At 46.9% G+C, this 23,021-nt stretch overlaps 1 protein-coding gene and 1 long non-coding RNA gene across 5 annotated transcripts in view; one reads left to right on the top strand and one right to left on the bottom strand.

The window, feature by feature from the left end:
- The window catches only part of ZBTB16 (zinc finger and BTB domain containing 16), a 188,339-nt gene that overhangs the window by 116,906 nt on the left and 48,412 nt on the right, over positions 1-23,021 (bottom strand). The gene's annotated exons all lie outside the window — the stretch shown is intronic.
- Positions 7,329-12,927, top strand: LOC144311283 (uncharacterized). Its single transcript, XR_013376836.1, has 3 exons — positions 7,329-9,967; positions 11,220-11,415; positions 11,954-12,927. It is a non-coding gene; the product is annotated as an uncharacterized LOC144311283 (long non-coding RNA).

Below are 23,021 nucleotides of genomic sequence, written 5' to 3'. Positions count from 1 at the left end.
TCTCTGTCTATCATAAATGAATAAATCTTTAAAAACAACAAAAACAGAAAAAGATGGCTACTCTTTTCCAAGCAAAAGGCCCCTCAGGCTCCGTGGGACCTCGGACTCACCTGTTACTTTTGTTTAATTCCAAGGATACTGGGCACTCAGCAAAGGACACAGGTGGAGATCTTCAGGGGGGAATCCAGAGGCCATTCTGCTACCATACCTCCCAGACCGGGGCTGACCAGCACCACAGGGTGCCAGAAGGGGTGGGGTGGACCTGGTAAGCGGCCAGCACCTCTGGTCTAAGGCACTAATTAGGATTGGAAACTGTACCCCACACATTTCGTCAAGGGACCCATTCAGCAAGAGAACATGAACACCTCAGCAAGGCAGGGAACCAATGGATTTGTGAAGAAGGGAACAGAGAGATGGACAGGCCACGGTTTTGATTCTGGAGAGATCTGGAAGGTTACCAGCCCTGTGAGTAGCTGCACTATAAAAAGAGTCAGACACGAAGTATTTCCTTTCCCATAAAATATTCATTGCTGCATGGAAGAGCCAAGAAGCCGAAACCTCAAGCATTTCTAACTTTGTACTGCAGTAATAACAGAGTTTTATAGGAACCTTCTGATTGTATTTATACCATGCTATAAATACACTTCCATCTAAGCAAACGGAGGGGAGACACATCTAGCCCCCCTCAGAGTCTGTACTGTAACGAGAAAGACCCCAGGTACACCCACGATCCACTTAGCATTTCAGCTAGAAAACAGCAGATGGAGTGATCGTGACACCAGTTCTTTAAAGGAGTGCATGCAGAGCAGCTCTGGCTCCTCTCACAAACAATGCTTGGGATGTTCCCCAAACCTGGCTTACAAATAATATTGCCCTTGCTTAACAATGGAACCAACGTCCAGGGTGCCGTATGTGTACTCAACTCTTTGCAATTCACACAATGCTCTTTCATCCCTTGGTCCCAAATACAAGCCCAGGTGGTAGGGTGGGTGCTGTTGTCGGTACAAGGGCCAGGGTGGTGAAGCAACTTGTACAACGTCACGCAGCTAGAAGGCAGCAGAACCAGGCTGAGAACCTAGGCTGTCCAAGCCCACCTCCAGTCCTCCCGCCAAGGATACACACAGCCCGCCCATACCCTGAAATTCAACGTGAGAGGTGAGCCATACTTCAGCTGCTCGGCTCCACCCTCTGTGACTGATGGGGAACATCACTCAATCTTGCAGGGACAGCTCTGTCCTCTTCCGTTTATATGAAGTAATGAACCCCTGCCAGAGGTTACCATGGATTGGTAAATTGCCCACTAAACTAGGCATTGAATGTTCTCGGACTACTCGCATGCATCAGAAACATAGACAGAGACCTCATTTAATGAGACTCATTTACAGCATTCCAGACAGAGAGGGTGTAGCTTAATAAAGTGATAAGCAATACTGTTCCAGAATATTCGACACTGAAGTTTCAGCTAAGATGAAGTTCACAGTAAAAGCTTTTCCTTTGTGGATCCCTGGGTGGCTCAGCAGTTTAGCGCCTGCCTTTGGCCCAAGGCACAATCCTGGAGTCCCAGGATCGAGTCCCACGTCAGGCTCCCGGCATGGAGCCTGCTTCTCCCTCCTCCTGTGTCTCTGCCTCCCTCTCTCTCTCTTTCTATCATAAATCAATCAATCAATCTTAAAAAAAAAAAGCTTTTCCTTTAACAAAAAGGGTCTTTCCGTCTTCCCATCTCCCCCCAAAACCAGTTATATTCTGCTTAAAGGACTTTCTTAGTATATGCACTCCTGGACTTCCAACAATGTCTTCAAAGAAAGTGAGTCAAAGACGCAGAGTACACAAAATCTCCCCATTTGCCCTCGGGGATACATACCCATCGCACCACAGGTGCACTTGGGGCCATTCAAAACCAATGAACATGTCTACCTATTCTGGAAGCACTTTTAAGTGTGTCAGGGCCAGATTGTCTCTGACGTGCAGTAAAGCAAGAACAAACCTTGTCTCACCACCAAGTTCTGCTCAAGTCTCTGGGAATTCAGTCTGGGTTACAAAGACAAAGAGAAAAGGGTAAATTATGGCCCCTCTGGGATTATTTATTTTGCTTAGTTCCATTTAAAGCCAGTGTGGCCCTAATGGTTTTTAATGGTCCTAAATGATTTCAATGAAATCTGGGCATTCACTGGCGAGACATCTGGGGACAGGCCTGCCTATCTGCAAACTGGCAGGCTTCCCTATTTGTTCTATGGAACAATAAATGTCAATGAATGAGAAGCTTCAATTATTCAGAACGTTTCCAGCACCTGATTCTCATGAAAAAGAAGATCGACGGAAACAAAATATTTTGTTGTGCAAGAATTTAGTAAAAATTTTTCTTCAAAAATTTTTAGGCACACGGCCTATATGGAGGTTTCTCAGTCTCAGTGCTACAAATCTGTAGTGGTGCAGAGTGGAGAAGGAGACTGTCCTGATCATTGTCAGAAGTGTAGAAGCAGCCATGGCCCCTACCCACTACCATCCCAGTGTTACACCAAACCTGTGTAGGGGGTAGGGTGGGTGCTGCTCTCACTATGAGGCTCAGGGAGCTCCAGCACATTGTCCAAGGTCTCCCTCAGCTCTGACAACCAAAAACGTCTCCATACATTGACAAGCGTGCCCTGTTAACAACCACCTACTTAGGGTACACATTCACTCAAGCCGGGTCTACACCTTCCACATGACACACAGAATCATGAGTGATAACCAAAATACCAGCCCTCAGGGGTGCACGATCACGAAATGTCAAAGGATTCAATTAGTTCACCATGAGGTACTCACAAAAGCAGGAAAATGTACTATTCTGTTTTGTAAAGCAAGTCAGCAGGGCTTATAACCAAAAGGATTCTCCGGTTAAGCCTTAGTTAGCCAGATAGCCAGAAAGTGTAATGAGTTACCATCACGCCATCCCCCATATTCCAATGAACTGTGTTTTATGACACGAGCACACACATGCAGGCACAGTATCATCACCTTAAGCTATGCTTATTTACCCTCATAAAAAGATTCAACTATCAGCTCACTTCATGGATCGAATAGAGGGCTGAAAACATCTATTTTATTTAGGAGCAGTTGGGAGAGGGAATTGGGAAAGCAATTGCAGAGGAGAGAAAATGAAGTTTTGATCACCTCACTGGATACTGTCCTTTCGGTTGCCCAGAGCTTGCTAATAAAAGCCACAGCAAGCCCCGGAGACCACTGTCTACCTGCATTCACACTCAACCCATACCCACGCCCATGCACATCTTGATACGTGTGTACTTGCAAGCACACGTACAGATACACACCCATCCACCGATGTTGACACATACGAATTACACCTGATCCAACACATCCCTGTGGCTCCATTGGGTCCCAGCACGAGACCTGAATTCGTAAGTGCCACATCTCAACTAACCTGACAAACCAAAGTGGGAAGTGGTGCTGGGCGGGGGGGGATGCAGATCACATGCAAATCCATCTCCCCAACCAGGTCCCTCCACGCTGCTGGGCCTCCAATATGGCTTGAGAGTTTCTCTGCTTCTCTCCAAGGACAAAGTAGCTGGGGGCATCCAGATGAACACTTTCCCCAGAGACCCACGCCACCGTCACCGGGATGGCACAGCCCTGTCGGCTTACACCCTGGTGACATCTGCTCTTTCCTCCCACAAAGAGGGTGAGCCCACAAAGCAAAGAGGCCTCTCCTGAAGCCAAAGAGCAGAAACTTTTCCTAAGTGCTCTTCCCTAGGCATCCTGCTCTTCCCTAGGCATCCTGCCTTTCTAGGACTATCATTAAGAGACTCTTGATTTCTACACACACCTTGCTTGTCCAAAGAAATCAATATGAAAATCAATTCATCCACTGATATATTTTATCAAGATACATGTGGTGATGCCACATTTCATTTACAGTGCAGCACTCGGGGAAGCCAAGGTCACTGGATAGAAAGCAGGCTGCAGGAGGGTGGGAGGGGGAGAGGCCCATATTCTGCGCTGGCTGCAAATAGAAAAGTGAATGAAATCGGAGCAGAGAGAGAGAGAGAGAAGGGAGCCTAGGGATGTGACAATTACTGTATGTAGGAGGCGCAGCGTCCGTGCAAGCGTGCCAGCTTGTTTAAATGTGAAAGAGTTGGTAGATTTAGAATTCCAAGTATTTTTCTCCTGACCATGGCAAACGAAAAACCTGTTTCACCAGCATGCTGGTCAGTAGAATATAAAATGTTTTCTTCGAGCCAGAAAGGAAGAGGGAGGAAGAACACAGGGGTGGGGTGGGGCCATGGGGGAAGAGAGACCAGACAGGTCTGAGATCAAGACAAAGAATGAGAAGGAACAGGCGGGGGGACCAAAGGATACGTGCTGGGAGCCAGCGTACAGCAGGAAGCAAACGGGAATTTCAACAAGCCTCAGGGAGGAAAATTATGATATCTGCATGGCTGCAAAGGGGCATATTTTTAGTAAATTCGAAAGTGATTTGCCACACACAGCACCATCCCACTCTGAGGGCCCTCCACCGGCTCTGGTAGCTGTGCCACGGATCAAATGTACTCCATAATTGCAGAGTCACTGCTACCCTCTTACCTCTAAACAGAGCAGATTAAAATAGCATGAACAGCTATAATAACAGGTTTGGGATTCGGCTTTTTACAGCCAGAAAAAATGCTTATGGAAATAAGGATTTTGCTGACTCTTTTCAAAGTGAAGAAAAGGAGAGAGAAGTGGCCTCCGGAGCTCAAGAGGGAACTGTATGTCCCCGGTCCAAACGGGCTCCGAGCTGCAGCATGCTGCCTCCCATCCAGATCCAAGGCGAAAACCAAGGATCGGGGCACCTGGATGCACTCTGGGACCACCTCGCCCACCCTGTCCCTTCCCTTCCCGCTGCGCGACCCGAGATGCTCGAAGACTGTTCAACCCCAGAGTGGCTGTCAGACTCCCCTGGCAGCTCCGGTGCCCCAACAAAGGGAACCTGGGTAGGATAAATGGTACATCAAGGGGCAGGTGACAGGCACAGGCACACTCTGGGGAAGACAAATTGACTGCACCGACCTAGGCCCCTTCAAAACCAGCCAAGGGTAGCACCAGTCAGTACCCCAAACCAGACACTGCTTATCTTTGAAGGCCTGAGCTCCACTTTCCACGATGACGAGCGTCTTCCAAAACACGCCTAGGAGGATCGGTGCTGCCAGCCCTCATTTAGTATTTACTGTGAGCCAGGTGCTAGGAAGGGTTTAATAAAAGGCACCACATCCTCATAACACATCCTAGAGGCAGCTCTTCCAATCCCCCATTTTGCAGGTGAGAAACCTAACGGTCAGATGTTTAAGTTATTTGCCCAAGACTCTACAGCTAACAAGTGTTTGAGTTAGGATTCAAACCCAGAATCGTCTGATTCCTGAAGCTGAGATCTTTGACCACCCCCACCCCCACCCCCGACCTGGGCCCACGTGGATGGCATCCCTCATCTCCAGAACCACGTCTCAGCCACTGTTCACATGGCCTTTGCAGAAGTGCCTGGGAAGCTGCCTCCCATAAAGCAGGAGCAGCCTGCCCCTCAGCCTGGGAGTCAGCCCCCCAGAAGTACTTCTGGGTGTTGATGCTGGTATGGGGCAGGCATGCAGGCCAGTGGACACTGCATCACTAGGGTGCACCACCCCCCCAATCACTGACTCCCCAGGATCCCCCCTACTCAGGCCCTCCTAAGGAAGCTGTGTGGCTCTAAAGGTTTCTCACTCCTCATTGTGGCTGTGGATGCTGCCAGTGGCCAGGAGAATGAGCTCCCAGAGTGGGAAAGAGATTTCCCAAAATCTTCACCAAAATGAAGCAAGAAGGCCTAGACTGGGGCAGGCCTGACTCTGAGTCCCGTATCCTCCCCATCAGATCTTGATTAACCGGCCTCACATCACAGTGATGCAGTCAGGAGGGCTAGGCGTGGAGGGAGGCCTTCTCTACACTCAGCCCCAGCCTCCAGCCCTCTGGGAGGTGACAGATAGGGACTCTAGAGCTCCACCTGAAGACACACGTGGAGCTGAATTCTCCAGTGCACAAGATGAATCACAGAACCCTTCCCAAAGCCAAGGGGAACACATGTGACACCTGATGAGTGAGACAGAGCTGTGCAAGGCCATGGCTTTGCCCACCCTGAGCCCTCCTGCCTCCCCGGCACCCCACAAGAATCCCATTCTGAGGGGACACCTGGATGGCTCAGCAGTTGAGCATCTGCCTTCGGCTCAGGGCATTATCCCAGGGTACTGGGATCGAGTCCCACATCAGGCTCTCCAGGAAGCCTGCTTCTCCCTCTGCCTGTGTCTCTGCCTCTGTCCTGTCCCTCATGGATAAATAAATACAAAACCTTTAAGAAAAAAAAAGAAAGAACCCCATTCTGAGATTCTCCCTTGTTCTCCTTCCCTCTTCTAACTGCCACCGACCCAAGTAATGATGCACAGCCCATCCGACCATCTCCATCTCCCCCTGACCCACACCTGGAATGAGTGCATTCTCAGCAGCAGGAGCAACCATTACACAGGGTGTGTGCATGTGTGGGTGTGGGTATGTGCGCGCGCACACACGTGCTTATGGTGGGGTTGGCAGTGAGGGTTCGGACCGTCACAGTGCTTCTCTAATTTTAGTGCACACCAGAATGACCTAGGAGCTCATTTATACAAATTTCTGTTCCTACTCCAGGTTCTGAATTCATCCATCCCTGTGGGCCAAGGGATTTTAATGCGTAGCCTGTGGGATTCCCATGCAGGTGGTCAGCAGGCCACTCAGAGAACCCTGTGATCTCTGGGCTGCTGTGGAAGAGAACTATCCAGGGTAGGGATTCTCAGGGGAGGACATGCCAGGAAGGGACTTCACACATGAAGGGGCTTTTAAAATGCACATACATCTCCCCTCCCGCCTCCATCCTCAGATACACACTGTCCCTCAGGAGTCACTGCTGCCACCAGGCTATGGGAGTCAAGGGTGCAACCTGGATTCCCCTGGAAGGAGAGGCACCAGGAGGGGAAAGGGTGGGCAGAGGTAGTGCAGCCCTGGTCCAGGCACCAGAGAGCCAGGGCTCAAAGTAGGGGCCAGGGGCAGCACTCCCTGTCTCTGCTCAACTGGAAAAAGGACAGGTTCTGGCCTTCAGGATGCTTCCGATCTGCAGAGGGACCCAGGCTACTCTACAGGAACGGTCAGGGTACGCCACAGCTAGTCCCAGAGGAAGAGTGATGCAGTGGAATGGAGTCTGTGTGGACTGGCAGGTGGAGAGGTCAGGGTGGCCCTTCCCAAGCCCATGGACCTGGGCCCCTGGCTTCAGTCGGGAACACACAAGAATTCGCACCTGTCCGGGGAAACCGTGCTCAGAACCTCAAGAGGCAGTATGTCTGGTTATGGCCCCAGCTCTCCTGGCCCTGTGGTCACTGCAGCTCAAGTCCCTAACCAACCCACCTCGATGAAGACAAGGCCGGGGTCCCTCCCAACAGCAGCACTCAGCTCCCCCTCATCAGGGGTGAGGAGCTGCGCTAACTTCTGCATCCTAGACCACAGCACCCGGCCCCTGCCCCGCCAGATTTCCTGGGCACCCCCCCACCAGGACTCAGTGGGGCAGGCCAGTCCACAGCGACATCACCCTGAGGGCCACTGCCACCCCAGTAACCTGCCATGCTCCCGAAGGGAGACACACGGCCAGAAGGAGCGGCTGCCAGGAAAACTCTGCCTGGATAAGGAAACGGGGAGAAGGCGATCACGAGGCGCCTGCTTTGTGGCTCCATCTAGATGGCTCAGCACAAGCAGCAGATTCACCTCGCTTTAAGAGCAGATGGGGCAGAGCTGGCGGGAGATGAAGGCATTATCCGTGCCTGGGCAGAAGGGACGGATTCCAGGGACGGAGCACAGAAGCAAAGGGTTCGGAGCCAGGAAGATCCTTCAAACGGCAGAGCCTCTGAGCGCGGCGGGTTTCAGCCCTTCCGCCCGGACTACCCACGCAGCCAGGCCGCGAGGCCGTGGGCCTGCCGGAGGGCACAGCGGCCCGGCCCGCCCGCTCCTGTTACGGAGGTGGACACGGCGGCCCCACGGCCAGCAGCACGCAGACACAGATCTGCCCCAAAGCAGGGCTAACTTTGCCTCTCACCGAGAAGGGCCGCTTTGGGGGGTCTGTTCTCTCTGTGGCCTCTTCCAGGAAAAACAGGTACATCTGTGGACTGAATTCCCTCAATGGGGGTTGGGTTGGACCCTACAAGACCTCATCTTGCTGCCCAAAGCAAAAAAGGGTCCAAAGGAAGGTAAAGGGGCCACTCCTACAACAAGGTGCGCCCTAGACACCCCCCAACTGCGAGTCTGCCTGTTGCCCAGGGAAAACCGAAGTGGGGGAGCAAAGGTCACTGGTCTGAGAGGACCACAGGAAGAGAACATCCACCATCTACTTCTCTGTCACCATGTCCCCCTTGTGAAGGAACTGGATGAGCCTTCTGCAGTCTTGACTGGAAAAAAAAAAAAAAAAAAGCTCTGGGAGGAAAACAAAAATGAAAATAAGAGTGACATCATGGGGGAATCGTGTGGGAACGCTGGCTGTGCCTTCTGATAGTTATGCGACCTTGGGCACGTTGCTCAACAGCTCTGGGCCGTGGATCCGCACATCTGAAGTGGAAAAGGCTCATGCCGCCTACCTCCCACCACAGCAGGCCACCCTGTGGTTATACATCAGGAAAGAAAGCCAGGGAGCAAAATGTTAAAAATTGGTAAACCCCAAATTGGTAAAGGTGATAGGAGAGTTCTTTTTTTTTTTTTTAAAGACTTTACTTATTTGGGGGAGAGAGCAAGGGGGGGAAACAGAGGAGGAGGGAGGAGAAGCAGACTCCGCACTGAGTGTGGCTCGATCCCATGATCCCAAGATCACAACCAGAGCCAAACCCAAGAGTCCGACACTCATACGACCGAGCCACCCAGGCGCCCCGATAGGAGAGTTCTCTATATTATTCTTGAAACTTTTCTATAAGTTTCAAATCATTTCATGAAAATGAAATCCACAGTAATTTCCTTAGGGGGGGCTGAAATGGGGAGGATGAGAAATTTTAACTATCTTTGTATGGCTGCATTTTTAAAGATGAGTGTATGTGTTGCTATTGTGTTGTGTTTTGTTTTTTAACTACAACAAGAATGTAAAGGACAATAGGTAGATGAGGATCTGCAGGAGGCACAGAAAAGAGAGTAATAGTTAATGCTCTCCTGCCCGCACCTGCTCGTCCCCTCCCTTAGGGCTGGGCGAGCACGTGGATGGCCATGCCCTGGTCACATGCAAGCTCCCAGAGGGCAGCAGGCTGACTCTGTCTTGCTCTTGAGCCCTCTTCCTCCATGGCCTTGAACCGCACTCTGCACTTGATGATCCTCCAATACCTGTGTCCGACTGACCATGCGGAGTGAGAGGCTGGAACAGGTGCGTGGGCAGAGCCACCAAGGACGGACATTTTCATCAGCCTGGCTTGGCTTAACTGTGTCCTTCTGGTGCGAGGAGCTCGGGTTTCCGGGATGTGGCCAAGAGACGCCGATCTGCCAGTGGCCGCAGTGCTGAGGCCTCTCAGGGCTATGGGCCCAAGGGGTTAATGTTTGGGTATTTGTTCCTGTCCCACAGTCCCCTCTCTAAATGCCCAGCCCTAATCCCAGAGCTTAGCAAGGGTGGAATTCCAGAACACCTCAGTTCCGGACCTTGTTTGGTAGGAGGTCGGGGGCCGAAACTATGGGAGAGATTCCGAGGGGCAGCAGGAGAGGCTGGGAGAGACATTTGGGGGCAAACCTGAGAAGTCTGCCACCAGCGCTGCCTTTTCTGTCACCACAGCCAGGAAGACATGGCCACCGGAGCCCGTCGTCTTCTCACGGCCTCTGCTGTAAGCACTGGTGACACTGATGTATTAAAAAATAAAGAAGGCTGTTTGCTTCCATGAGTTACCCTGACCCTGCGGCGATGTGTCTCGCATAACACCCACGGTGGCTGGTAAATTGAGCAAACATGACATAGATGTCCTGGGAGTCACAGAACCAAGCTGGACTTTGCTCCCCATTATCCCCCAACCATCTCCCCAAAGCAAAGTGACCTTAAAAGCAAAATCCATCTGCTGAAACCCTGTTGAGATTATTCATATGTTTTGATTCCTAATTCAAAAATAATAAGTGGTTCATGGGTTCCAAGTTTAAAAATATATTCATCATCTGGTCTCTGTAGTAGAACATATCCCACTGGCTCGGAACATACACCGCCAAAGACTCCGCGCACCGGCCTGGTGCCCATATGGTCATTTAGCCATAGGTGACAGCAATGCCTGGCCTTACACCACCCCTTTTTATTCTATTAAAAATCCTATTTTAAGGCCACTGTCAATAAGAGCCTTAACTCCTCTGGACGGAGGAACTAAGAGACCAACAAACTGTAAATCCACTTGCTCCTGATGATTCCTCGGGACAGAGCAACCATTAAGCATGAGAAATGGGAATTCATGCTTAATTTCAAATCCATGTGTGCTCCAATGTGGAGAGCAGCTCATTAGTGTGTTAATAGCCAACAGGACCCAAGGCCATCCTCACACATTCCTTCATTCCTTCTCCAGAAAGTCCTCTCTAGACTTACACATACATATGTGTATATATATTTATACATGTATGAAGCCATTCATCCTAAATGCAGGACATCAACAATGAGGTTCAGATTCTAACCTGGCATCAGCACTGTCTTGGCATTGTGTTTAGCCTTCCCATCTACCGGGATCTCCTTCTGGGGGCCCCAATAAGGCCCCTTCCAATCCACAGGCCCAATGGTAGATCCCAGCAGCCATGTCGTACTACATAACTGCTATTGTGTGTGACCGTACCATGTAACCCCAAAATACATACATTGAGGGATACTTGGGGGGCCCCATGGTTGAGCATCTGCTTTTGGCTCAGGTCCTGGGATCGAGTCCCACATCAGGCTCCTTGATGACAGCCTGCTTCTCCCTCTGCCAATGTTTCTGTCTCTCTCTGTGTCTCTCATGAATAAATAAATAAATAAAATCTAAAAAAAAAAAATTCTTAAAACCCTGATGGCCAATGTGATTATATTTAGAGAAAGGACCCCATACAGAGATCATTAAGGTTAAATGAGATCACAAGGGTGGGGCCCTATTGGAAAGGATTAGTGTCCTTATAAGAGAGACACCAGAGAGGTTGCTCGCTCTTATTTGCTATCTTCTCCCCACTCTCTACCACATGAGGACACAGTGAGAAGGGAGACATCTGCAAGCCAGGAAGAGAGCTCACCAGATTCTGACCATGCTGGAACTTGATCTTGGCCTTTCCAACCCCCAGGCTGTGAGAAAACAAATCGTATCATTGAAGCCACCCAGCCTGTGGTTTTTGCTATGGCAGCCCAAGCAAACGAAGACAAAAGCCCTCATCACAAAGCCTTCGGTGAGTGACTGACCTAGGGCAGACACCCATCCAAACTATATCAGCCAGATTCCCTCTCTTCTAGAATTGGGGATATGGGCATGGAAAATTCTATTAGGTCTTATCACACGTAAACCAGGGAGTCCCAGACCAGCATCTAAAGATCACTTGTTTGCAGAGAGATAAAAATGAAACTGGATGCACGGCCCAAAGTGAGGATGAGACAAAGAAAGAGAATACTGCCTGAGTTTCTGACAACTAGCTCTTGGTTCCGTTCACCTGCCTTCAAAGGTGGGGCTCTATCCCTACCCTTGGGCTCCAGGAAACACTGCTAGATCACAATAACAAATCCTCTTATTGGGCTTAAGCTAGCACAAATTGGGGCGGGGTGGGGGGGGGCTTTCTGGTTTTTTTGTTTGGGTTTTTTTTTAACTTACAACCAAAAAAGCCCTAAGTAGTATATAGGAACACGGACTTTGAGGCCCTTAAAAGCCGAGACAGTGCCATGCCCTCCATGTTTATTTACCCCACTCTAATGGTAAATGTTTGCATTCTACAGAAACCAAGGTGACAACTGTCCATTGAACTGAACCAATGGGTACATGCCACAAAATGCTCCCTGAGGAACCAGAAACAGAACACAGCCAACTCAAGTTCCAGACAAAAATCACTCTTAAGTAATAATTACCTCTTTGCTGGGCCATAGCTTTTACACAGATTCTAAGGATACCATGTTTTTTCTCTGTTATGTGCCTCACATACAGGGTATGCATTCAGCAAGTGAAGAATAAAAGGCCGTTTCCATTTCTGATCCCACCCTCTGCCAACCATACCAGGCACACATCTGCTAGAATAAATGGTTGCTATAGAAATCACCATTTTTGGAACAGGCAAACCCAGAGTCTATGAAGAACGCAGCCATCTCCGTACTCAGTGAAATCTGGGGGCCTGGGGCTCGGGAAGCGTCTTAGCCAACAGCCAGTAGCTTGTAACCAAACTGACCTAAGACAGGGACATGATACCTCACATCTCAGAGAATCTATCTTGACAGTCAAAAGTGAAGAGTTGCCAACAGAAGCTGAGGTTACACTAGAGGACCCTCCCTTGAGAGTAGAGTCACAGTTTGGAGACATCTGTGAAATTCTATAAAACTGGCACTGTAGGGATCCCTGGGTGGCGCAGTGGTTTAGCGCCTGCCTTTGGCCCAGGGCGCGATCCTGGAGACCCGGGATCGAATCCCACGTCGGGCTCCCGGTGCATGGAGCCTGCTTCTCCCTCTGCCTATGTCTCTGCCTCTCTCTCTCTCTGTGTGTGACTATCATAAATAAATTAAAAAAAAAAAAACTGGCACTGTAACATCATGGGTGAAGGTTTGGTATCCGGGATCAGACACTCCCAGACACTGGGCTCCACCACCTAGAAGCTGCGTAGTCCTTAGCAAGTCACTTACCCATTCTGTGTCTCTCTTCTCATCTGTAAAATGAAGATAATAACAGCCCTAATTCATGGGATTACTGAAATTATTAAGCAAGATGATATACATAAGTAGGGGTGCCTGGGTGGCTCAATTAAGCATCTGCCTTCAGTTCAGGTCATGATCCCAGGGTCCTAGGATGGAGTCCCATGTTGGGCTCTCTGCTCAGTGTGGAGTCTGCTTCTCCCTCTCCCTCTCATGTGCTCTCGATCTCTCTCTCTCTGTCAAATAAATAAAATCTTTAAAAAGAAAAGAAAAGATAATATACATAAGTATTCAACTCATGGCAGCAATGTATGTGGTATTTTTACTAAGGACCCACGGTGCTAGCCAGAATCAAGAACCAGACTCGGGGAAAGCAGAGACAAAGAACAGAGCCATGGATTTCATGTCTTGATTTGGGGAGGAAATAACCTTCTCATCTCACTGGAGGCCCAATCATGAGTTAGACCTTCACTCTAAAACCTGGGGAGGGTTGCCAGGACCTCAGCGCTCCCATTCAGAAGCTCTGGTACTCTGAGACAGTTCACAACCACAGTGGGCACCTCTTCCAAACTCTACCCTCAGTGACCTCCCAGTGGCAGCCTGAAATTGACCGTGGTGGGAGTTATCTATCATGCAAATCAGTAAATGCTACAAATCAGGTACCTTTTTCTATCCTGGAGAATTTGTTATGAAACATTTCCTAGCACATCAGTGAAAAAGCTTCCTCACCAGGGAAGAGGGATCTGAAAAACATTTTATACTTGAGAGTCGGTACAATCTAAGGTTTCTCTGAACAGGGATAAACAGGATTTCAGAGGACCCAGGAATGCAACTACATATCCCTGATTGGCCCTCTAAGTTTCGTTTCCAGCCATCAAACTGTAGAAACTAGCATCCTGGCAAAGCCCTGTCAAAGGAGGCGCCATCTTGGAGATAAGAGGGAAAGAAGGGGGGATCCCTGGGTGGCGCAGCGGTTTGGCGCCTGCCTTTGGCCCGGGGCGCGATCCTGGAGACCGGGGATCGAATCCCACGTCAGGCTTCCTGCATGGAGCCTGCTCCTCCCTCTACCTGTGTTTCTGCCTCTCTGTCTCTCTCTGTATGACTATCATGAATAAATAAATAAAATCTTTAAAAAAAAAAAAAGGGGGGGGGGGGGGAAGAAGGGTCCTGAAGATTTGGAGATTTGAAGAGCGTAAGTCTGCAGACCAGACCCGCAGACTGTGATCTGAGAGATCCCTCCTCTGAAGAGAGGTACCCCTCGCTCCAGAGCAAACAGCCTGCCTGGGGAAGAGCTCTCCTCCCCAGCAGCACCACTGCCATGTCAGAGGCTGGTGAAGAGTCCCGGCTCGTCCACCTCCTCCGCTGTGTGACACCAGGCAAGGTGCTAGGCCACCCTGAGCTTCAGTTTATTATCTGTACTTTGATTTTACAGTACTTACCGCAAACCTGTTGTGAGGATTAAATAAGATCTGGCTTTTAATAATGCCTAACACAGGACTGACCTAACATAAGCATTCACAAGAAGAGGGCTGTTGTTCCGGTTGTTGGTAAAAACCCACAGTCCTAATCACTGCAGAGACCCAGACAAAAGTTTTCCACATCCAGGTGAGACCAGAGTCCTCCACCACACTGTCCAACCGTAACCTTCTGTGGTCCCACACCTCTAACACAGCCCCTATTAGGTTATCTTGTTCTAACTTCATGGGGAGACAGGCCTGTGTGCCACTGAGAAGAGCAGTGGACACAGAATTAGTGGGTCTTTTGGAGGGATTCTTCGGAGGAAATCCTGCAGGTGACTCCAGGGTTCCCAAAGGGGACGGTGGAGGGCTGGTGCTCTCCAAATTCTAAGATATCATGATATATGTTCAAGAATTAGTCAAGACTACAAAAATAAAAATAAAAATCCTCCCCCAAACTCTAGTCTGTATCCCCCAGATCCTGTAGATTTTATGAAGCAATCAATATGCATTAGATCCAACACACTAATTTCAGACACACACCTGGGGTCCTGTGATAAAGTCAGTTGTGTCTATGCAACCAAGGATGAAAATTTCAGAGAGCCATGATTTCATCAGTCACCAACTACAAAGGATTAATTAGGAGCGAGCCAAGAGCTCATGGCTCGGGAACCCAGACCCAAGGAAAATATCTATCTCTGCTCTCCAGATGTCAGCACACAAACGAATAAAGGTCTTTGATGAAAACACTTCTCATTATTCAGGGGACTCCAAAAATACTGTTTTCTGCCATGGAATTAAGACACTTTTGATTCTTATACATTCTAAAAGATCATCAAACACCAATGAACACAACTGAATTAGTATACAGACTTCTGCTTATCGAAATATCTTTCCTTCAAGACCCACTACAATTATACAGACTACGTCTTCAGAGTTTTTCCAAGATCTCAAACAGCATGTCCAAAATATAAATAACTATTTCTCCACCCAGAACTTCTTCTATATTCCCCCCGCCCCCATCGACCATCTATCCAAGCAAAAGCTCAGGACTCTCTCAACTCTCTCCTCATAACCCTCCTGCCTAATCCACGGGACCCATCCACCACACCCCTACCATGTGCCCTTCATGCTCCACCCCACCACTGCCATAATTCAGCCTACATTCATTCTCAGTCCACCCCCAAAAGGCTTCTGACTCCAGGCTAACTCCCACCTATCCACCCTCAGTGCCACACTCAGAATGCTCTTTTTAAGTTTTATTTATTTAAGGGACACCTGGGTGGCTCAGTGGTTGAGCATCTGCCTTTGGCTCAGGGTATGATCCCTGGGGTCCTGGGATCAAATCCCACATTGGGCTCCTTGTGGGAAGCCTGCTTCTCCCTCTGCCTATGTCTCTGCCTCTTTCTGTGTGTCTCTCATGAATAAAAAAAAATAAAATAAAATCTTTTTTTAAAAGTTTTATTTATTTAAGTCATCTCTACACCCAACATGGAATTCGAACTCATAACCTGGAGATCAAGAGTCACAGGCTCCTTCGACGGAGCCAGCCAGGCACTCCTGAGAACTCTCTTTCTAAAACACACTTCCTGTTATTTTGCTCCCCTGATAAAAATCTTTCAGCATCTTACAAAATGGAACATAGGTCCTTTTGCTGAGCAAGCAAGACCTTCATAACGGGCTCAACGTCACCTCCAACCGACACCTCTACCCACTTCTTTACACACCTCGAGCTCCAGTTAAATCAAATGGTTGCCGGTCCTCTGCCCCGTCCTCCCTGGGCCTTCGTATATGTTGCTCTCTTCCACCTGGAATGCCTTTCCCTGGTCTCACCGGTGACAGTCCTCTTTTATCTCTCAAAACCCTGCCTAGATGTCTTCTCAGCAACTTTGTGTGCGGCCCCTCCCAAGGCCTTCTTTCCCTCTACACCTTGTGTTTCATTTGATTCCGACTTTTTTATTATACTATAACGTACTGCACATTTGTTCCCTGCTAGCTTAGGAGATTCTCAGGGACAAGGACTACATCTCTGGATTTCTGTACATCCATTGTCTGGTATATAGTAGGACTCAATAAATACTTGTTAACTGAGGGAGTCAGACGTACTCCTGGCCCTCCTGAAGTTTCTGGTGCACTTTCTAATAAGTAGAAGGCAACAGGTTTTATTCTACTTTTTATTACAGCCATTTGAGTACTAGCTTGAACCCTAAACTAAGAGCTAAGAAAAGGACTGTGCTTCCCCATTACATCTCCAGAAGAGCCAAAGTCATCCAGTAGGTATTCAGTAAATATTTGATGAATTGAATAAAGTGAGTTCAAAGCTCCTCTCCAGGACCTAAAGACCTAGCTTTAAAACACATACACACAACACTCACACATACACAATGCTCAATCACCTACTTAGGAGGCCCTGAGAGGTTTCCAAATGCCCAAATATCCATCTTCTGAGCAGAGGGTTACAGAAGGTCAGATTCCAACCTGAGAACGAGGTGAAGTTCCATCAAGCTGAAAAAGAAGACTAGACCATTTCAGGTCAGTGGCTCCCAGATGCTCACATCCCCATCACCCCCTACTTCACCTAGAATGTCCATTAAACACACTTAAACACGTTACTTCTTTCTTCCAGCACTTTCTGCCACCAATTTTAGCAAACCTTGGGGCTGGGAGTTGGAAGGAACATTTTCTAGGCAAATTAAAAAAAAAAAAAAAAAAAAAGGACCATGGAAACCCATCTCTAGTGTCTATTTCTAGTGGTTCTGGTCCCCTGATGAGAGGACAGCGTGGGGAGCAGATGCGGCCTGCAGCCCACCACTCCCAACAAAAACGTGGAAGTCAACACGCGAACACACGTGTATATATGAGGAGCCGGTGTGGCGATCCCTTCCACACAGCAGGCAGACACCCTGCCTCTCCGTCCTCCCCTCCCTCTCCCTGGGAAAGATAAATTAGTGGGTTGTCAGTAGAGGACAGCCAAAGCAGTTGTGTTTCTGTAAAGGGGCAGTGGAAGTGTCTTTGATTAATGAAACCTTAATACGAGGCCGTTAGACAGCCTCTCGTCAGCCACTGAAGGAAGACAGATCCCTTCAGACAGGGAGAAAGTCCTGCTGCACACCCTCCTGCTCCTACCTCGAATGAGCTCCTGCTCTGGGAAGAAATGTGTGGGACCCATGTCTCTCCCCCTAGAAGAATGCAGACTCTCGCCTTCTCACTAAAACCAACACCTGCCGATGTGCTAAGAGTCCTCTTGAAGTTCCAACAATAGACATCAAAGCTGATGTTTGGAAGTTGAGATAACAAGGGAGTAAAAAAAAAGAGAGAGACAGAGAGAGAGAAGAAAACAACACCAACAAAGGTCTGTCTCACCTTTGACCTCTGGAGAGGAGACAGACCTCCAAACACTTTAAACAGTGCTAGAGGACACACACTCTTTCCCTGCTCTGGTCACATCCACATACAAAACCAATGGGTCCTTCCTCTAGAACGTCTTTCCCAGAGACGGGATTGCAAAGCTTCAGTTTCTCAGGTGAGGGTAGAAAAACTAAAAGGAATCTACAGGTTTGCAGCTATATTCCAGCCTTACCCAACCTCTTCCTACATCCGCCCCCACCCCCAACAAAAGAAGGAAAGGAAGGGATCTGTGCTCCTGAGATCTTTATTTCTAGGCCCCTGTACTCACCTGCAGGGCTTTTACAAAAATCAGCTCATGACTGAAAAGTTCCAGGGAACACTTTAACCTCCCCTCCAGATTCCATCCCTTGTGCTAAAAAGTAATGTAAGTTCTGTTCTTGGAAGAAACTCCAGCAAGAACTGAAGCAAACTTTTCTCTTTTTTTTTTTTTTGCAGACACTTTGTAGTATCTATATATACTCTATGCTCCTCTATATCACTAAGGCTCAGTTCAGCAGTGAGCACATGGTTCGAGCAGGTGGGAGAACTGAGAAACTGTTAAAATATTTCGGACATTCAAAGGTCTACAGCGTGACATAAAAAACCACCCATATACACTGAAGCCTCCTGTGTGCCCCTCCCCAGTCAGATTTCCAAGGACATTTGTCTCACTGATTTCCTACTTCAAGTCTCTATCCACTATTCTGTCTTTCAACAAACATCAACTGGTCCCCCATTTTGTGGCAGACACTGTACCAAGTATGAGGGGCACATTCTACAGACATCTCCAATTAGATTACCAGGTTATTCTAGATACTTAAGAGAAGAATCATGGTATTTCTACTTACTTCCTGAAAAATATGTCATGGCAATAGAAATAGCAGTATTTCTACTGAACCACCACCTGGAGGGTATAAGAGCCAGTAGAATTATTTTTTCAGTAACAATTTCCTCCCTGTGATCTATTCCAACTACTAATAGATCAACTTTCTAATAGAAAAAGGATAGGAGCTTGGTCACCTCATGTTACTTAAAACTTGGTTCATCTAGCCAACATCAACTTTTTGTTGAATGATTGACTACATGAATACATGAATACGTAAACACAAGAATGAATGCCAGGTTTTGGTAGAAGACCAACTGGATGACTAGACAGCGAACCTCAACAGATTTGGCTTGGAATAAGGCAATCCCAGCTAGCTGCATGTAGGAAGAGGAAACAGAGGACAAGAGATCAAAATAGAATGAGGGGCAACACAGAAGGGTCATCTACAGAATGTATGAATTTTTTAAACCTCCTCTCCTGAACAAATGCCAAACTAGGAAACACTTCACAAGGGGAAAGATCATGACTATTTGTCCTACTCCATCTTACTCAAAGCAAAACACCTGTTGGGTACTCAATAAATATCTGTTGAATAAGCTGCCACGAACTCACCTCTGTCTGAGAAAAGGACAGGATCAGATGCATTTTTCATTTGGGAATATTTGTGGGTTTTTTTTAAGATTTTATTTATTTATTCATGAGACACACACACAGAGAGAGAGAGAGGGAGAGGGAGAGGGAGAGGGAGAGAGAGAGAGGCAGAGACACAGGCAGAGGGAGAAGCAGGCTCCATGCAGGGAGCCCGACGTGGGACTCGATCCTGGGTCTCCAGGATCATACCCCGGGCTGAAGGCAGCGCTAAACCGCTGAGCCACCGGGCTGCCCCATTTGGGAATATTTGGAGATCAATGCTTTGGAATCCCCTCTTCTTTGGTTTTTTCCCTTCTTCTTCCCCAAACCCCAACCAGCATCCATTGACTTGGATGGATGCCTCCACCATATCTATGCAAAATACACACAATGTTGTTGGACCTTGAGGCCCCACGCACCACTTTTGAAGGATGGGCCAGTCTCAGAAGGGTGTATGGGATAAAGGGATGGAGGAGAGTTGATCTGTTTGGTAAATTACCTGTTCATAAATTATACACTGATGGCTAAGACAGCGCTGAATTCAAAGATGAGTCAAACAGAATGACAAGATCTCTACTCTCAAACAAAACTCTAAGAAGGAAGAAGAGATATACAGAACTATTTCTGCCCTAAGTCAGAAAGCAGGAGGCACTCTGAGAGGTAAAAATGAAGTATATGGAACTAGAGATGGTTTTATAGAGTTTTCAAGTAAGTCTTAAAGACTGGGTAGGACAAGTAGGAAAGATGGGGTGAGTCTGCCTTCCGTGGAAAGACAACTCTCAGGAGGAGTGTCTTCAAAATAGGGAAATCTGTGCTGTGTATATGTGCTAAAAGCATCAGACCAATATTCGCCTTAGAGAAGGGGTACTCGGGATCCCTGGGTGGCTCAGCATTTGAACACCTGCTTTTGGTCTGGGGCGTGGTCCTGGAGTCCCAGGATGGAGTCCACATCGGGCTCCCCGCATGGAGCCTGCTTCTCCTTCTGCCTCTGTCTCTGCCTCTGTCTCTCTCTCTCTCTCATGAATAAATAAATAAAATCTTAAAAAAGAGAGAGAGAGAGAGAGAGAGAAGTGGTTCTCAGTGGAATTCTTGACAGAGAAAAATCAACCTTTTAACATAATTCATTCTCTCTTTTCTTCCCCGCCCTCTCCCTCCATCATACTCAGCGATCGCGCGCTCTCTCTCTCTCTCTCTCTCTGGATACTCTCCCCAAATGCAAATTCTAAAATGTGACCGTTAAAGGCTTTATATATCCATTCTACAGATATCATTGTGACATCTTTAAATTCAATAAATTATGAAGACATTATATGATAAAAAGAACCATAGAATTATAGCACAGATGATCAACTGGGAAACATATCTGCTATGCATTCAACAGATAGGTTTTTTTCTGCATATTTTCTTAAAACTTTAATTTTTTTAATTTATTTTTTTAATTCAAGTATAATTAACATACAGTATTATATTAGTGTACAGTATACTGATTCAATAATTCTATACATTTCTCAGAGCTCATCATGATAAATGTTCTCTTAATCCCCTTCACCTGTTTCACCCATCCCCCCTACCTCCCTTCTAGCAACCACCAATTTATTCTCTAGAGTTAAGACTGTGGGTTTTTTTTTTTTTTGTCTTTTTCTCTATTCATTTCCTTCATTTCTCAAATTTCACATATGAATTAAATCATATGGCATTTGTCTTTCTCCGTCTGACCTATTTCACTTAGAACTATACCCTCTAAAAAAAAAGAACTATACCCTCTAAATCCATCCACGTTGTTTCAAATGACAAGATTTCTTTCTCTTTTATAGCCCAGTACTAATCCATTGCATGTATGTGTGTGTATTTATACATATGTGTGTATATACATATACGTGTGTGTGTGTGTGTGTGTGTGTGTATATATATATATATATATAAACATTTTCTCTATCCATTCATCTATGGATGGACACCTGGTCTGCTTCCGTATCTTGGCTATTGTAAATAATGCTGCAATAAACAATAAACACAGGCTTGTATTTATCTCTTCCCATTAGTGCTTCCATTTGCTTTGGGTAAATACACCACAGTGGAATTACTGGGTCATAGGGTAGTTCTATTTTTAATTTTTAGGCACCTCCACACTGTTTTCCACAGTGGCTGCACCAATGTGCATTCCCCTCAATGGTGCATGAGAACTCCCTTTTCTCCATATCCTCACCAACACTTGCTTCTTCAACAGATAAAAGCTTAATATTTCTGACTCATGTAAAAAGAAAATCAGGAGTGCCTGGGTGGTGCAGTTGGTTAAGCATCCAACACTTGGTCTTGACTCAGGTCATGATCTCAGGGTTGTGAGATCGAGCCCCACATCTGGCTCCAATCTCACCACTAAGTCAGCTTGAGTTTCTCTGTCCCTCTCCCTCTGTCCACCCCCACAGAGAGAGGAGCACCCCCTCTCTCTTGCAAATGAATAAACTTTAAAAAAAGAATCAATATATGTTTAAGGAGGAGATAAAAACCCAATAGAAAAACATGCAAAATGTTTTAAATTTGTGATGTAGCCAAGTTTATCCATCTTTTTTCTATATACTTTGGGTTTTATATATAACTTTTCAAAAACATATATTACATTATTCAAAATGTATATTTCTACACATGCACACCCAAGAAAATGCATCTGACAAGTGCTCACAAAAAATAAGTTCCTTCTTTACTGAAGTAAGTCTAGAAGTCTCAAAAAAAAAAAAAAAACAGAGTTAGGGTAAAAAAGGGAAGAGGGAAAACGTGTCTCCTCAATAGACAACAAAAACACCAGAGATAAATAAAATCAGCATCCTGGCATCTGAAGATCCTGAAAACCTAGACTACAGATTAAATTAATTAGGAAAACCACCCACCACAAACCAATAGCACCAGGAGAGGGGGACAGGAGAAGAAGAATGCGAGGATGAAGTTCTGTCAAAACAAACGTGTCAGAATAGCTTGTGTAAAAGAACTCCCAAAGGAACTTTCAGCCCTTCATGGGACACGGTGGTCTCTGCATCTCATTCATAATGTTTGCCTTGGCTGAGGTTCTAAACCACAAAAACATCTGTACAAAAGGAAGCAACTGATTTCAATGAAATCATTCTGGAAACTTTTCACATATTCAGAGTAATTTCATGAAAGGACAATGCGCTTAATGGTTCGCACTGGGAGGACAATCTTGTGGTTAGCAGGACTGGCCAGTCACGCTCTCTCCCATCGGTGTGGAAGCGTGCGTGTGTGTGTGTGTGTGAGAGAGACAGAGAGAGAGAGAGAGAGAGAGAAAGGGAGTTTGGAGAGGAGGGGAGGAGAGATAAACCATTTCAGGAGCATAGCCAATTATACAGGTTGGTTTTAATTTTGAAACTAGTACTTAAATACCAATGGTATTGCCTTCAGCTCTCTGGAAACTACAGTGTAATTAGGTTCACTCAACTTAACTTAAAACATGTCCAGTCATTAAAATTTTTCTTGATCCAGCCAAGTTATTACACACACACACACACACACACACACTCACTCTCAGATCTCTAAGCCAAAAGTACATCAAGTCCCCAAGAAACAGCAAAAACATGTCACTGCTTTTCAGAAACACACACTCGTGTTTCGTGACCTTCCTTAAAGATAATGTTCTCACGATTAATTAATTTATGAATAGTTCCCCCCCAACATGCACAACAGGTTCCATGCAAATTCTGGAGCTTTTAAATTATACTGTTAATGAAAGCAAATAAAGGCAGTTAAAAGGCAATTTGCTCAATTGGTGTTAATATTTAAGCACAGCATGTGTAAAAACAAGATCACAGAATTCAGTTTTTACCAAGAAAACTTTAACCCAACTTCATTTCCAAAAGAT

The sequence above is a fragment of the Canis aureus genome, chromosome 3 (genome assembly GCF_053574225.1).
Source record: "Canis aureus isolate CA01 chromosome 3, VMU_Caureus_v.1.0, whole genome shotgun sequence".
In the NCBI taxonomy this organism is placed as follows: domain Eukaryota; kingdom Metazoa; phylum Chordata; class Mammalia; order Carnivora; family Canidae; genus Canis; species Canis aureus.
This window is presented reverse-complemented; position numbering and strand designations above follow the sequence as displayed.